General features: G+C 49.6%; 1 protein-coding gene across 4 annotated transcripts in view; it reads left to right on the top strand.

The window, feature by feature from the left end:
* Window positions 1-14,537, top strand: part of LOC136386871 (F-box-like/WD repeat-containing protein TBL1X) — a 145,053-nt gene that overhangs the window by 91,520 nt on the left and 38,996 nt on the right. For 3 of the 4 annotated variants that reach the window (XM_066357995.1, XM_066357994.1, XM_066357996.1), the window contains exon 3: window positions 8,433-8,508. The exons of the other annotated variant lie outside the window; for it this stretch is intronic. The gene's annotated coding sequence lies outside the window, so the exon portion shown is untranslated. The remainder of the gene's footprint in view (window positions 1-8,432; window positions 8,509-14,537) is intronic. 4 annotated transcript variants of the gene reach the window in all.

The following is a 14,537-nucleotide window of genomic DNA, read 5'->3' as shown; positions in this document are numbered from 1 at the left end:
GTGACGGCTCAGACTGCTCTCACACCTGACCTGCTGTTCACTCTCCGCCCGCCGGTCCTCGCAGGCACCGTGGGCATTCAGAGTCGCGGTGGGCTTGTTAACGAGAGTTGGCGTCTGTGCATGTCAGGAGGCTGCGTGGGGTGGGCTCATGTCATCTTTTCTAGGATGCTTCTCAAAAGATGGTGTTTTTCTAGAATGTCAGGAAGGCACAGATTCCTGTGTTAGCCAATAAAAGATTGTTTTCCCCCCAAACTGTATAAATTAGTGTGTTTCTCCTTGTCAGTAGGCAGAGTTCAGTGTTTTCTAAGGATGTGTGTACGTGTGTGAATGGATGTATGAGACATGTTTTATTGTGCAATGAAGATCTGTTGTGTGATAAGCATGGAGCTATCTCTGAAGTGTGTGTGGGGGGCTATTATGTAACCCCCCCTGACAGGAGGGAGCTGTTTGTCGTCTGTCCCTCTCTGAGGTCGTCACTCCGACGTCTCTGCCTTAGCCGCCACCTCTCCCTCCCTCACTGTTTCCTAACATGGCTCAGAACCAATTCCACGTCCCTTCTTACAGTGTTCCGGTATCGTTTTTAATTTTTTTGTTATTCTCTAAAAGACGCTTTCCAAACTTGGAAATGAAAGGAGTAGGGGAAATGATGCAGAAGTTATTCACAGTTGCTAAAAAACAAAGAGCGCTGTCACCTGGGGGCGGAGCCGTCGATTATTTTGCAACGTAACAGATGTGGCTTCCTCACGGTGCGGTGCGTGTATATTTTTGCTCAGAAGCCTGTGGACGCGGTTGGTCGGAGTCTAGGCAGCACTGAACTGAATCATTCCCGGCCAGATATCGGGAGATGAGCTAATCCGCGGAGGGATGGCCGTATTTCTTCCATACCAGGCATCGTCTCGGGGGACCCAGGGTTCGTTTTGCCCCCGCACACTGGGCGTTCTCTTGGGTCTGCCCCGTGCCGGGTGTGCAGAAAATGGGGCAGAGGAGCAGCAGCGCCCGCTGCCAAGTTCATTTCTGAGTTGCGGCTTAGGTGCAGTGGTGTCAGTTTCAACTCCATTCCATGAGGTGCTGGGGTACTCCCACGGCTCCAAATTCTTTCTCCTTTTCGTTTGTATCTATTAGGGCGACCGGTGCCAGTTTCCACGCTGGACAAACAGAATCTGGATTCTCTCCGCCTTAATCATAAGAGAAGTTAAAAAGCGCTCTTGCCATGTTACATAAGTAAGATGAGTGGCTGCCTCTAAATGACAACCCATCTTATGGGTGGCTTGTCACTTAGTTCAAGATAGAACTTAAATTTGCCATAAACCACCTCTTGGTCAAACAAGGACACAGTCAGGCACTGCGTTTATCACCGTTGGTGAGATGCACGTAGGTGTTGAGGCACTGGTGCTTATCACGGGCAAGGCTCAGTTAAATCTTAGTGACAGCCGAAATGGCCAGGCGGGATGTCATTGCTACAAGGAGATGTTCCCTCACGACAGTGGCAAGCGTCACCCGGAGCAGTCCTGGCTGAGATACCTGTTCGGGGTCACCCAGTCCCCATGAGAGGCACAGTGGGGTTTGAGCTGTACTGTTGAGCATCGCATGAAGCCCGTCGGTGGTGTCATCACCTTTGAGGTCCCATGGCAACCGGCAAGGAAGGGTGGCCCAGCTATGGTAATGCCACCCGGTTTTCCAAATGGGGCAGTGTCACCCAGAGCTCCGCAGCGAGCACCATGAGTCCACGGGCCACCCTGCTGCCTCAGAACATGGAAATCGCACAGAGGGGACCGGTGGGGTGTTCGCTCTCCACGTGGGCAATCTGATGATCTATCACCTTGGCATTCGGAGACCCACACGCTTTCACCTGGGCCTCGCCCATGTGTCTAACGGAACTTCTGATAGTTCACTACAACAGAAAAATAACCTCCGCCCAGGCCAGATAGCTAGCTCAGTTGGTTAGAGCATGGTCCCAAAGCAGAGGTTGCCGGTTCGATTCCCAGTCAGGGCACATACGGGAACAGCTCGATGTTCCTCTTTCTCTCTCTCTCTCAGTGCAGCACGTGAGCCCTGAGCGAGGGGCGGTGTCGCTTCCTGGAGGAGTGACCTGTCTGTGTGGGAAGATGAGTGAAGGGCTCCAGTGTTGGCATTCCGTGTTTGAAGTGCCGGCTGCATCTCCAGATGGACACGTCCTGCAGGCTGGTCCAGGGAGGAGTGTGCAGCTGGGAGGAGTGGGCTGAGCTCTCTGGGCAGGTGCATGGCACAGTGGTCCTGCCCACAGACACACTGCCATCCCCGGGATGTGCCCTGCAGCCACCAAGATGCCTCTCAGGCACCTTAAGTTGCCCCAAAGTTTCCAAAGTCATTTGATAACAGCTTGTATTTTCAAAGGGATTTACACACCTCTAGGTCAGAATTAAGTGAGCCTGCCGTGTGGATAATTTGGGGGAGAAAATGCATTAATGTGTTGTCAAACGCCACCCCACTTCTGCCAAGAATGACGCTTAGATTTCCTTCCTTTCTGACTCTGTGGCTTTGGCCTGTGGTGATTCAGCCTCGAGCAGGTCACCTGTCATCTTTCTCAGGCTTGCAGGGTTCGTGCTGACAGTCCCAGCTCCAGTCCTGAACATCCTGTAACAGTATAACGTGTTCACTTTGTGAACAACTTGTATGATGAACCTTGATTCAGCAAGAACATCCGTCCCGCTTCCCAGCCGCCGAGATTAATGTGGACGGAATGAACCGAAATGTGTCCTCCTGCCTCCATACAGCAGAATTCTCCAAGGTCAGGAGCTGGTCTGGGTTTGACTCACCCTCAGATACTCCAGAAGCGGCCAGGATTCTGGGCTTGCTTCTCGGGGAGGCCTCTGCTCCACGGAGAAGATTCTCAGACCCTCTCCCATGGGGTAGGAATATTTTAGATGCTGGCTCATGGAAGGACAGCGGCCATTTATTCTTGACTTGCTAGCTGCAAAGTGAATGGCAGACACCCTTGTGAACTTCACAACTAGTTTCATCTTTCTGGGTTCTTTTTCTTTAAAAAATAGTATTATTATTTTGCATATTGATTTTAGAGGCAGAGAGGAAGGGGGAGAGAGACAAAGAGAGATCAGTCTGTTGTTCCACATCAGTTATGCATTCATTGGTTGATCCTTCTCTGTGTCCTGACGGGGTATCGAACCTGTAACCTTGCTGTATTGGGACAGTGTTGTAACTTATTAGCTACCTGGCCAGGGGTCTGAGTTTTTCTTTAACCAACAGCAGGATCTTTGGGGGGGAAATGCATCTGTATTAAAGGTTCATTTGAATTCTTTTGTTTTGATTATAGTAAAATATACATAACATGAACTTTACCATTCTTCACCATCTTTAACTGTACAGTTCAGGGGCATTGAGTACATTTGCCGACCATTTCCAGAACTTTTCATCTTCCCTAGTAAAAAGTATGTACTCTTTCAGTAGTAACCCTCTTGTGGACGACTGTAGGAATGTTGTATAACCGGGGTCAAACGAGATTGGTCCCTGCCCTGGCTGGATAGCTCAGTTGATTAGAGCAGTGGTCCCCAACCCCCGGCCGCGGACTGGTACCGGTCCGTGGGCCATTTGGTACCGGTCCGCAGAGAAAGAATAAATAACTTACATTATTTCCGTTTTATTTATATTTAAGTCTGAATGATGTTTTATTTTTAAAAAATGACCAGATTCCCTCTGTTATATCCATCTAAGACTCACTCTTGACGCTTGTCTTGGTCACGTGATACGTTTATCCGTCCCACCCTAAAGGCCGGTCCGTGAAAATATTTTCTGACATTAAACCAGTCCGTGGCCCCAAAAAGGTTGGGGACCACTGGATTAGAGCATCATTCTGAAGCACAGAGGTTGCTTGTTTGATCCCTGGTCAGGGCATGTACAGGAGCAGATCGAAGTTTCTGTCCCTCTCTCCCTTCTCTCCCTTCTCTCCCTTCCTGTCTCTCTAAAATCAATACAATAAACACTTTTTAAAAATAAAAGATAATGTTGGTCCTTGTGTCTGGTTTACTTCACTCAGCACAATGCCCTTGAGGTTGGTCCCTGTGGTAGCAGGTGTCAGAATTTCATTCCTCAAGGCTGAAGAGTATGTCACACGCGCACACCACACTTTGTGTATCCCTTCACCCATCGGCGGACACCTGGGTTGCTCCCATCGTTGACTATTGTGAATGATGTTACTGTGGACCTTGAGTGCACTTATGTGGTATTTGCACCTGTTTTGACTCTTCTTTCAATTCCTTGGGCTCTATCCTAGAACTGTGATGGATGGATCACATGGGAATTCTGTGTGTAATTTCTTGAGGGACAGTCGGGGTCCCTGTTAAGCAGCCTTTGTGAGCTACGTTAGGGATGGAACCTGACCCGACTCAAGTTCTCTAACACAGGCATTTGCAGGCTGTGGCCCACAGGCTCTTATGCTGGCAAGTGCCCACCTCCCTCTCCTTTGTGGGCCAGGAGCTGGACCATGAGCTTCTGTGTCCCCAGGTCCCTGTCTTCCCAGATCACAGCTTGTTCTGGGTTGGCAACCCCCCCACCTGTCCTGTTTGAGTCCTTCAGTGCTGGAGAAGGAGGTTCAAGGCACACGATGCAGTTCCCCCCACCCCGAGATGTTACCCCAAGGGGTGGACAGCGGGCTCCAACACCAACCAGCTCGCAAATGACCGTAGGTAGCAGCGCTACTCACTGTAGCCGGACGGAGGTCACGAACCAAATGCCCATTGACTGATGCTGGATAAACAAAGTGGCCTGTCTATACAATAGAATATTACTCAGCCATGAAAAAGGGGTGAAGTGCTGATCTATGCCACATCGTGGATGAGTGCCCGAAAGAGGCAAACACACAGAGACGGAATGCAGAGGGGTGGTTGCCGGGGCTGAGGCGGAGGGGTAGGGAGTAACTGCTTCATGGGTACGGGTTCCCTTTTGGAACAACGGGAATGTTTCCCACTTTGACACGGGGGATAACCACAGAACCGTGTCAATGTACTAAGGAGTCTATACTCTCGACGCGGAAGGATTGTTAGTATGTATTCGTACCACGCCATGCCAAGACCTGATGGCAACCAGAAAATCAGTCCCTCTTACATTTAATATGCTTACACATAAAGGATGTGTTACATCTGTGCAAGTTATTTGTGTTTCGCACAAATATTTTGCAAACACGTAAATTTATTGCCAGCACTGTTGGGTACTAATAGCAGGGAAATCGGTGATGACTGATTGGAACGTCATATTGCTCATTTTAACTTATTATTTCTAGCAACAAACTAATTAATTTTGACGTGTTGCATAACCAGATGCATGTTTTTAACCAAAGTCACATCCCCCGCCCTCCTTCTTTCTGTTTGGCGTTTATAAAACATGGGTGATGTTAATTACCCTGAATGAGTTTAACAACATATATAAAAGATAATCTTCAATTCCAAGACTCTTCATTTGTGAGTTACCATCTGTTTTGGGGCCAGAGAATAAGAACTTGATTCCATAGCCCTTTTTTTTGGAACAGCTTGTAATAAGAGCTGTTTGTATATTAATTACTTATTGAATTATTATGGGTTTTAATGTTTTAACTTCCAAGCAATTTGGGGCTTATTTTGGTGACATCTGTTCATAGTTTGACACTTTATGGTATTTAGCAATTTTATGATAAGGCTACTCCTCCCCCAGTAATTCACAACCCAATCCTGAAAACAGTAATCCTGCTTCAGTTTACTGTGAGGACTATTGTCGTACTCTGTCTCCACAAGCGGAATTTTTTTCATAATGAAGTGTATTTTTATTTTATGAGCAAAATCTGTGTTCCCTTGTGCCTGCTCTACTCTGGTGCCCTTTAATTTCTGTTCCAAGAGTTGTCGACAGATGTTTCAATGTCATTGGGGTTCACCGCCCCAGTGGTAGATTAAAAAAAAAAAAAAAAGTCACCCTGGTGATTCTTTCTTTTATCCCATATCCTTAAACGATGTTTTTATTTTAAATGTGCTATAATGAACCTGCGTGTGGAAACTTTTTTGATCTCCTTTCTTTAAACGGCGTAACTGTAGAGGTGACTCTGAGAATTACTTGAATCACCTTAAAAATATTTTATGAGGCCCTGGCCGGTTGGCTCAGTGGTAGAGCATCAGCCTGGTGTGCAGAAGTCCTGGGTTCAATTCCTGTCCAGGGCACAGGAGAAGCGCCCATTTGCTTCTCCTCCCCTCCCCCTCTCCTTCCTCTCTGTCTCTCTCTTCCCCTCCCGCAGCCGAGGCTCCATTGGAGCAAAGATGGCCCGGGCTCTGGGGATGGCTTCTTGGCCTCTGCCCCAGGCGCTAGAGTGGCTCTGGTCATGGCAGAGCGACGCCCCGGAGGGGCAGAGCATCACCCCCTGGTGGGCAGAGCATCGCCCCTGGTGGGCGTGCCGGGTGGATCTCGGTCGGGTGCATGCGGGAGTCTGTCTGACTGTCTCTCCCCGTTTCCAGCTTCAGAAAAATACAAAAAATATATATATATTTTATGAGTTTCTGTGTCAGTTCTCTTATAAAAGACACCTTCGTTCATAGCTTCCCGTGTGGGCTTGAATTTTATTTATTTATTTATTTATTTATTTATTTATTTATTTATTTATTTAAGTGAGAGAGATAGACAGGAAGGGAGGGAGATGAGACTCATCAACTCATAGTTTGCGGCACCTTAGTTGTTCATTGATTGCTTTGTCGTCTGTGCCTTGACCCGGAAGGGCTCCAGTCAAGCCAGTGATCCCATGCTCAAGTCAGCGACCTTTGGGCTCAAGCCAACGACCCAGGTGGGACCATGCTCAAGCTGCCTACCCCATGCTCAAGCTGACAACCTCAGGGTTTCAAACGTGGGTCCTCAGCATCCCACATTGACGCTCGATCCACTGTGCCACCGCCTGGCTCTGGCACCGGCACCATTTTTATCCCTTAAGGCTGTTGGAGGAGAACTTGGAGGAAATGGCGGGTGTTCTGTGTCTTGAATTCTTGCACTGGTTACGGGAGCACACACAGATCGTTTAAACTGCAAGTGGCTGGGTTGCCTCACTACTGAAAACATTGTAGAAGAGAAAAGGTGACCGTCACTGAGAAAATGCTGATGGACTGCTTACTGTGTCTGCTGGCTGAAACGTAAACCCAAGTTCTGGGTAGGCAGGATTGTCATGGGACGCAAGCCTGGCATCCTCAGAAGTCAGGGCGGACAGAGACCCTGTGAAAGGGGAATGTGTGAGTTCAAGAATGCAGAGTTGCCTGACCAGGTGGTGGCGCAGTGGATAGAGCATCAGACTGGGATGCAGAAGACCCAGGTTCGAGACCCCGAGGTCGCCGGCTTGAGGGTGGGCTCATCTGGTTTGAGCAAAAATTCACCAGTTTGGACCCAAGGTCGCTGGCTCAAGCAAGGGGTTACTCGGTCTGCTGAAGGCCTATTTTGGTCAAGGCACATATGAGAAAGCAATCAATGAACAACTAAGGTGTCGCAATGCGCAACGAAAAACTAATGATTGATGCTTCTCATCTCTCCGTTCCTGTCTGTCTGTCCCTGTCTATCCCTCACTCTGACTCTCTCTGTCTCTGTAAAAAATAAAAATAAATAAAATAAAGAATGCAGAGTTGAGACACAGTAGTGCCTCTTTTTTCTTTCTCCACTTTATTTTAGGGACAGCAGGGGGAAACAAAGACTCAAATGCGGCTTCTGTGTTTTTCTGAGCACGGTGTGTACACACAGACATGCCTGTCGTCACTGCTATTAACGCCGCCCGAGCGACGTCTATAGTTTCTCTCGCGCGTGCTTCCCTCTCACGAGGGTGTGCATGGTTTAAATTATCAGCGGCAGATGGTCCCGCTCTTAAAAAGCTATTGCAGATGGGTATTAACTTGATCGTTCAATGGGAGCAGCAGCACAGACCGGAGCTAACGTTAATGTTATCAGCTGTGAGACTTTTTTGCTTTCAGCATTTCTACACGTGCGGTAACACCTGATGGGCCCTGTTGCTGTCCTGGTCCCATTGCAAAGAAAACAAAACCCCACCCAGGGGTCGTCAAACTTTTTATAAAAACCGCCCACTTTGGCAGTGCTGGTCAACCTGGTCCCTACCGTGCAACCAAACAGCGCCGCGATTGGCCCATCATGAAAGCTGGACCGCCCACTAGTGGGCGGTAGGGACCAGGTTGACCAGCACTGCAAAAGTGGGTGGTTTTTATAAAAAGTTTGACGACCCCTGCGCCCACACAGTCTTGAGTTAACTTTAACACGGGCACTAGGAAGCAGTGGACAGTGTTACATTTGGGTTGGCATGTAAAAATTAAAACAGTGTCGTCCATTTGAAGGAGAAATGAAGGAATGGGAGAGGGCAGAGGTGAATGCTTCCCAAAGATGGTTCAGGTGTTTGCTTGCTTTGTTTTTAATAAATCTCCGCATTTCTCACCACACAGAGACTTTGCTGTTTCTATGGTCGGGTGCCGGGGAACCCTCTGGTCCAAAGGTCTACACATGAAGTCACCGTAAAAGGTAAGCGCCCCGCCAGCCACGGGGTCCTTGTGGTTTTTACCTGAAATCCGCAATGTGCCAAAACAGAACATCATCTGTTTCAACAATGATTTTTTTTCCCCCAAGAACGAAGCGCAGCTCTTTCTCTTTGCTGAAATGGAAGGCAATCTAGAGACAACATCATTAAGTTATTATGGAATAGAGCGTCCATTCTACTTGGTTAGAAGTTGGGACTTGAACCAGCTCCCAGAGGTTTTGCATACTGACTGACGGAGCTGCAAACAGAATTTTCTGGGTCTTACCAGGAGAGGGTGTTGGCTTCTAAAACCTACCTCCGGCAACGCCGTGCGTTCAAGTTAAGCCGGCAGGTCCACTGTAATTGGTCACATGCGTATAGATTCCGTTTTGGCTCCTCTTATTTAATGCTTTATTGCTTTCTTAATACGATTTGTGTCTCTCTGCACATTGATCTGCTAGTTAACCTTGACACGGTGAGAAAAACACAGATTATGTACTACACAAAGATCTACTGAGAGGATAAGGTTCCCAGAAAGGCAGAGCAGACAAGCCCACGTGCACAGGTGGAAGGCTTGAAGCCCCCCTCCCAAATGAAAACTGATGCCCACCCCCACCCCAAAAAAACCATGAAAGTTCTATAAAAGTTGTTACGTTGTGGTAGATGGGATTTTAAGGTTTGATTTTATTTTTGTATTTTCTTTCTTTACCGTTTTTTTTTTTTTCTTTTAATTAAAACCCCCCACGGAACCTTTGTAATTATAAAGGTGGAAATTTGGGAAAGATTTTTGCTTTATTGGTTTTATTTGTTTGTGTTTGTTTCTGTTTTTTCTGCTTTATTGTTTTAAAAGACCCAATCAGAACTAAAATGATGATCCTAAATTTTAACCAATGTAAGAATCTTCCTGAGGTATTTTTGTTTAAAACCAGATATATAAAAATTGTCCTTTAACAAAGACAGAAGATTTGTCTTCCACCGGTGTGAGAATTTTGCTATCTCACTGAGGTATTTGAAAAGCGTAGTGTAGGGGTCCCCAAACTTTTTACACAGGGGGCCAGTTCACTGTCCCTCAGACCATTGGAGGGCCGGACTATAAAAAAAACTATGAACAAATCCCTATGCATACTGCACATATCTTATTTTAAAGTAAAAAACAAAATGGGGACAAATACAATATTTAAAATAAAGAACAAGTAAATTTAAATCAACAAACTGACCAGTATTTCAATGGGAACTAGAGGCCTGCTTCTGGCTAATGAGATAGTCAATGTGCTCCTTTCACTGACCACCAGTGAAAGAGGTGCCCCTTCTGGAAGTGCGGCGGGGCCGGATAAATGGCCTCAGGGGGCCACATGCGGCCCGCGGGCCATAGTTTGGGGACCCCTGGCGTAGTGTGTTGATGAAAACGGAAGTGTGTGGAATGATGGCTTCATGACTGGCTTGAACGTAGGATCATGTTGTAGCATGAGTTTTTTTTCTTGGCCAAATAATGTTGCACTATACCATATGTTTATGCAACCATCAGTTGCAGTCATGAATTCTGCTGCTATGAGCATTCACGTGCAAGTTTTTGTGCGGACCTACGCCTTCTTTCTCCTGCTCATATATGCGGGAGTGGAATGCTGGTTGGCAAGGAGACACTCTCATGTTCTGAACGACCATCAGACGTTTCCAGATTGGCTGCAGAACTGTCGGTGTTTGTCGACATGCACTTGAATCGTATTGTGCAGGTCAGAGGAAGAGGGTACCTGGAGTGAGACAGGTCTGTGGCTCACCGGGGTTTTTTGGGGCATGAGTTCAGTCCTTGGGGGGAGCATAAGCTTTCTTTCAATGCACGGAGCACATGTTGAGTTCCTACTGGGGAAGGCATTGGTGTCTTGCTGTTTGGAGGACAGTGGGCTTTGTCACAGCCCTTGGTAAGTGGCTGTGCAGTTTCATTCTGTTTTGTGGAAATGGAGACAGACACCTTCAGGAGAGTGAGCAGGTGAGGCTCTGTGGGCCAGCCCCTCTGTAGCGGGAAGGCAGCTGTCAGTCACACGGGAGGGCCCGATCGTGGGTGAGTGCTGATGAAACTTCATCGATGGGCCCTGACTAGGACAGCTCTATCTGGGTCATGGGTCGCCAACTCTGACTTCCAGTTTTCTTTTTAGTTCTTCCAAGCCGTAAGCGCCATTCATACGTAGATCACGGGCCCCACCCGAGGACGCTGCTGGTGGGAACTGGCCCCCGGACCCTAACCTAGGGGAATATACCTGTTTGATTTCTACCTCGTCTGACCACATCCTTTTGAGTTGGACATCAGAGGGCAAGGCGAGGCCCGTGTGTAGTCAGTCAGAATGCAAGGCATGGTTGCTTAGCGGAGGCATTGCAGATGGCGAGCAGCAGACACCCGGGTCACGGAAGGCGGGCCTCCCTCCCGTGTGAGGAGGACGGTTGTGCTCCCTGGGTAACTGCCTGACTCATGCTCACAGCCAGAGGCAGTTCCCCACCCTCGCCCGTAGGGGGCGTTAGCCACGTGCAGAGTCGTTTTTCAGGGGTGCTGGTGGCATCTCGTGAACAGAGGCCAGGGATGCCACCAGACACCCTGCAGGGCCCAGGATGGACCCACAGCAAAGGTGTATGTGGCCCCCAGTGTCAGCAGCACCGGACCCTGCTCAGGGCGGCTCTCCGCATTCCACTCTGTATTTTACATGACGTCAGGTAGGAATGGAAGCTGCTGAGCCTGGGTGACAGAATTAGTTCCTGCATTTGGGCTCAGTGCTAGAGCATTGGCCCGGCGTGTGGATGTCCTGGGTTCAATTCCCGGTCAGGACACACAGGAGACGTGACCTTCTGCTTCTCTGCCCCTACACCCCCACTTCTCCTCCCACAGCCATGGCTCGATTGGTTCGAGTGCATCTGCCCCAGGTGCTGAGGATGGCTCAGGAGCCTCTGCCTCAGGTGCTAAAATTAGCTCAGTTGCAAGTATGGCCCCAGATGGGCAGAGCACCGGCCCCAGACAGGGGCTGCTGGGGCTCAAGTGGGAGTCTTATCTCTCCTCTCACTTCCTTATAAAGAGGAACGGGAGGCTGGTGGACTCAAATTGGATATGGGCTCACCTGCATCAACTGTCTCTTTAAGAACTTTTCTGGGCCCTGGCCGGTTGGCTCAGTGGTAGAGCGTCGGCCTGGTGTGCAGAAGTCCCGGGTTCGATTCCTGGCCAGGGCACACAGGAGAAGCGCCCATCTGCTTCTCCAACCCTCCCCCTCTCCTTCCTCTCTGTCTCTCTCTTCCCCTCCCGCAGCCGAGGCTCCATTGGAGCAAAGATGGCCCGGGCGCTGGGGATGGCTCCTCAGCCTCTGCCCCAGGCGCTAGAGTGGCTTTGGTTGCAACAGAGCGATGCCCCGGATGGGCAGAGCATCACCCCCTGGTGGGCAGAGCATCGCCCCCGGTGGGCGTGCCGGGTGGATCCCGGTCAGGCGCATGCGGGAGTCTGTCTGACTGTCTCTCCCTGTTTCCGGCTTCAGAAAAATACAGAAAAAAAAATAAAAGAAAAAAGAACTTTTCTGTATTGTCCCTTTACATCAAAGATCCAAAAATGTTGCCACACCAAGATTTTGTGCCAAGTCCGGGCCACCTCGGTGGGTGGGGCACTGCTTGATGCCACAGCTGCAGAGGGAGCCACAGGGCTCAGTTTCGTGGGGGTTTTTTTTTTTTGTATTTTTCTGAAGTTGGAAACGGGGAGGCAGTCAGACAGACTCCTGCATGTGCCCGACCGGGATCCACCCGGCATGCCCACCAGGGGGTGATGCTCTACCTGTCTGGGGCGTTGCTCTGTTGCAACCAGAGCCATTCTAGCGCCTGAGGCAGAGGCCACAGAGCCATCCTCAGTGCCTGGGCCAACTTTGCTCCAATGGAGCCTTGGCTGCGGGAGGGGAAGAGAGAGACAGAGAGGAAGGAGAGGGGGAGGGGTGGAGAAGCAGATGGGCGCTTCTCCTGTGTGCCCTGGCCAGGAATCGAACCCGGGACTTCTGCACACCAGGCCGACGCTCCACCACTGAGCCAACCGGCCAGGGCTTTTGTTTATTTTTTTAACTGCAGAGGCCACATGAGGGGAGATACTGGCTTCGCTAGTGACTCCCCCTGGCGATGGACAGGCGGTTGTCAGACCAGAGTAAGCCCTGCGCAGGAGGGTGAACACTACGGCATCTTAGAGGTTTCGCCACCAGCCTCGGTGTGTCCCTGACCTTTATTCGGGGGTCGAGAGCCCATCATGGAGTACCTCTTTCCACTCTCTCGTTCTTCAAGAGAATTGAAGCGTGCGAGCTAATGGACGAATTCGTCGGAAGCATGCGCTTAAAGGCCAGGGCAGACTGCTCCTCTGTGGGGCTCGTCCGGCCCATGGTCTGCTCTGAGACCTGGGGACATGGACGTAGATTTCGCTGTGTAGACGGGACAGGAGGTCCGAGGAAGACGGTGCTGTCCGGCTTACGCACACCGGCGGCGGCTTGCGGGCCACAGTGCGCTGTTCCCCCGTTGAGCGTGGTTAGGAAGACCTCCCTCTGGGGCTGCCTCCCGGGCAGGCAGTGAAGATGCGCAAATAGGGTGGGGAGGACAGAGACGGACGGACAGGGCCCCTCTGGCGACCTGGCAGGCTCCCAGGTGGTTTGGGTGGGGTGTAACTCCAGGACTGGACGTCCCTTCTGTCTGGTCAGCACCCTCTGTTGGATTCCACTGAAGGCCCCCCGCCAGCCACGGTAATTAACCCAGAAGGGCAGCCAGGCGCAGGAAGGGCCCTTTGTGAAGGCCCTCCCCCCACCCGCCCCCACACCGGGGATGTTTTTTATCCCCTGAAGAGCGGCGTTATTTTTTCTAACACGAGGCCTGTCCTCTCCGCTCTCCCTGTCCTCTCCGCTCTCCCGACCCTGGTAGCTTCATTTCCTACTAGCCAGCGCCGAATGGCTCCCACGCTATTATAATGATGTCTGCGGACGTTGCCAGGTTTTAATTACGTTTTTAATGAGCGTGAAAACAGTTCGAGTTCACGGGAGAAAGTTTGAGAAATACGGAAAAGCACACAGACAGACGGATACAGGCCCGGCCTGACGGGGGGAGAGTCTTCTGTGTGGCCGCTCACAGACAAAATGTAGCATCAAGTGTGTCCCATCTTGAAACCAACTTGTTTTATTATCATTATTAACTTTGAGAGAAAGAGAGAGAGAAAAGGGGAGAGTGGGAGAAACGCTGATTTGTTGTTCCACTTACTGATTCGTGCATTCATTCGTTGCTTCTTACGTGTTCCCTAACAAGGACTGAATCTCCTCAGACTCTGGTCAAAAGAAGAAAAAAAAGAGTAGTTGTTTGATAATATGAATAATTTTGGACCATTTGACTTTAGGTAAATACATATAACTGGACGATGGATTGGTGTAAAGTCTTATCTTTGAGGGACATTTTTTTTTTTTACTGTAAAATTATACATGTACCACTTGGTCCATGAAGACACGTAGGAAGCAGAACAGGCCAGTTGATGAAACCATGGTTAATATTTTCACGCCTTTCTTCCCCAGTCTTTCCTGTGTGTGTATTTTTCTAAAATTGCAGTCAACCTAGAAACATCAGAGTTTATTCAATCACTCTGTCACTGTACAACAAGGTGTTTCTATAGCTACGTGTCAGCCCCGTGACAGAGTAGAGAGAGGGGTGCCAAGTGATACCACAAACCTGTGTCGCCCAAAAGAAACTGGTCCCCACACCAGTTTTTAGAAAGGATTATATGTTAGTGTAAATATGTGCGTTAAAAATTTTCATCTTGAACTGACTGAAGACGGTGAAATAAAGGTCCACTCAGTCTGCATTTGAAGAGAAGAGAAGCGTGCAGAAAGCCTGTGGGGCTGAGGCGCCCCGCCCGGCGGTTGGCAGCCTGTGGGTGCCCAGGAGTAATCGCAGAGGGAACTTCCGGTGCCTCTGCCTAGCAGGAGGTCATTGCCAGCAGGTTCCCAGCTGTTCTCTTGCGGGTCCGGAGTCTGCCTGGAAACACGCCCTAGAGCCTGGG

Source organism: Saccopteryx leptura, unplaced genomic scaffold, assembly GCF_036850995.1.
Source record: "Saccopteryx leptura isolate mSacLep1 unplaced genomic scaffold, mSacLep1_pri_phased_curated manual_scaffold_18, whole genome shotgun sequence".
NCBI classification, from domain to species: Eukaryota; Metazoa; Chordata; class Mammalia; order Chiroptera; family Emballonuridae; genus Saccopteryx; species Saccopteryx leptura.
The sequence above is the reverse complement of the archived record's forward strand: the minus strand, read 5'-3'. Positions and strand labels throughout refer to the sequence as shown.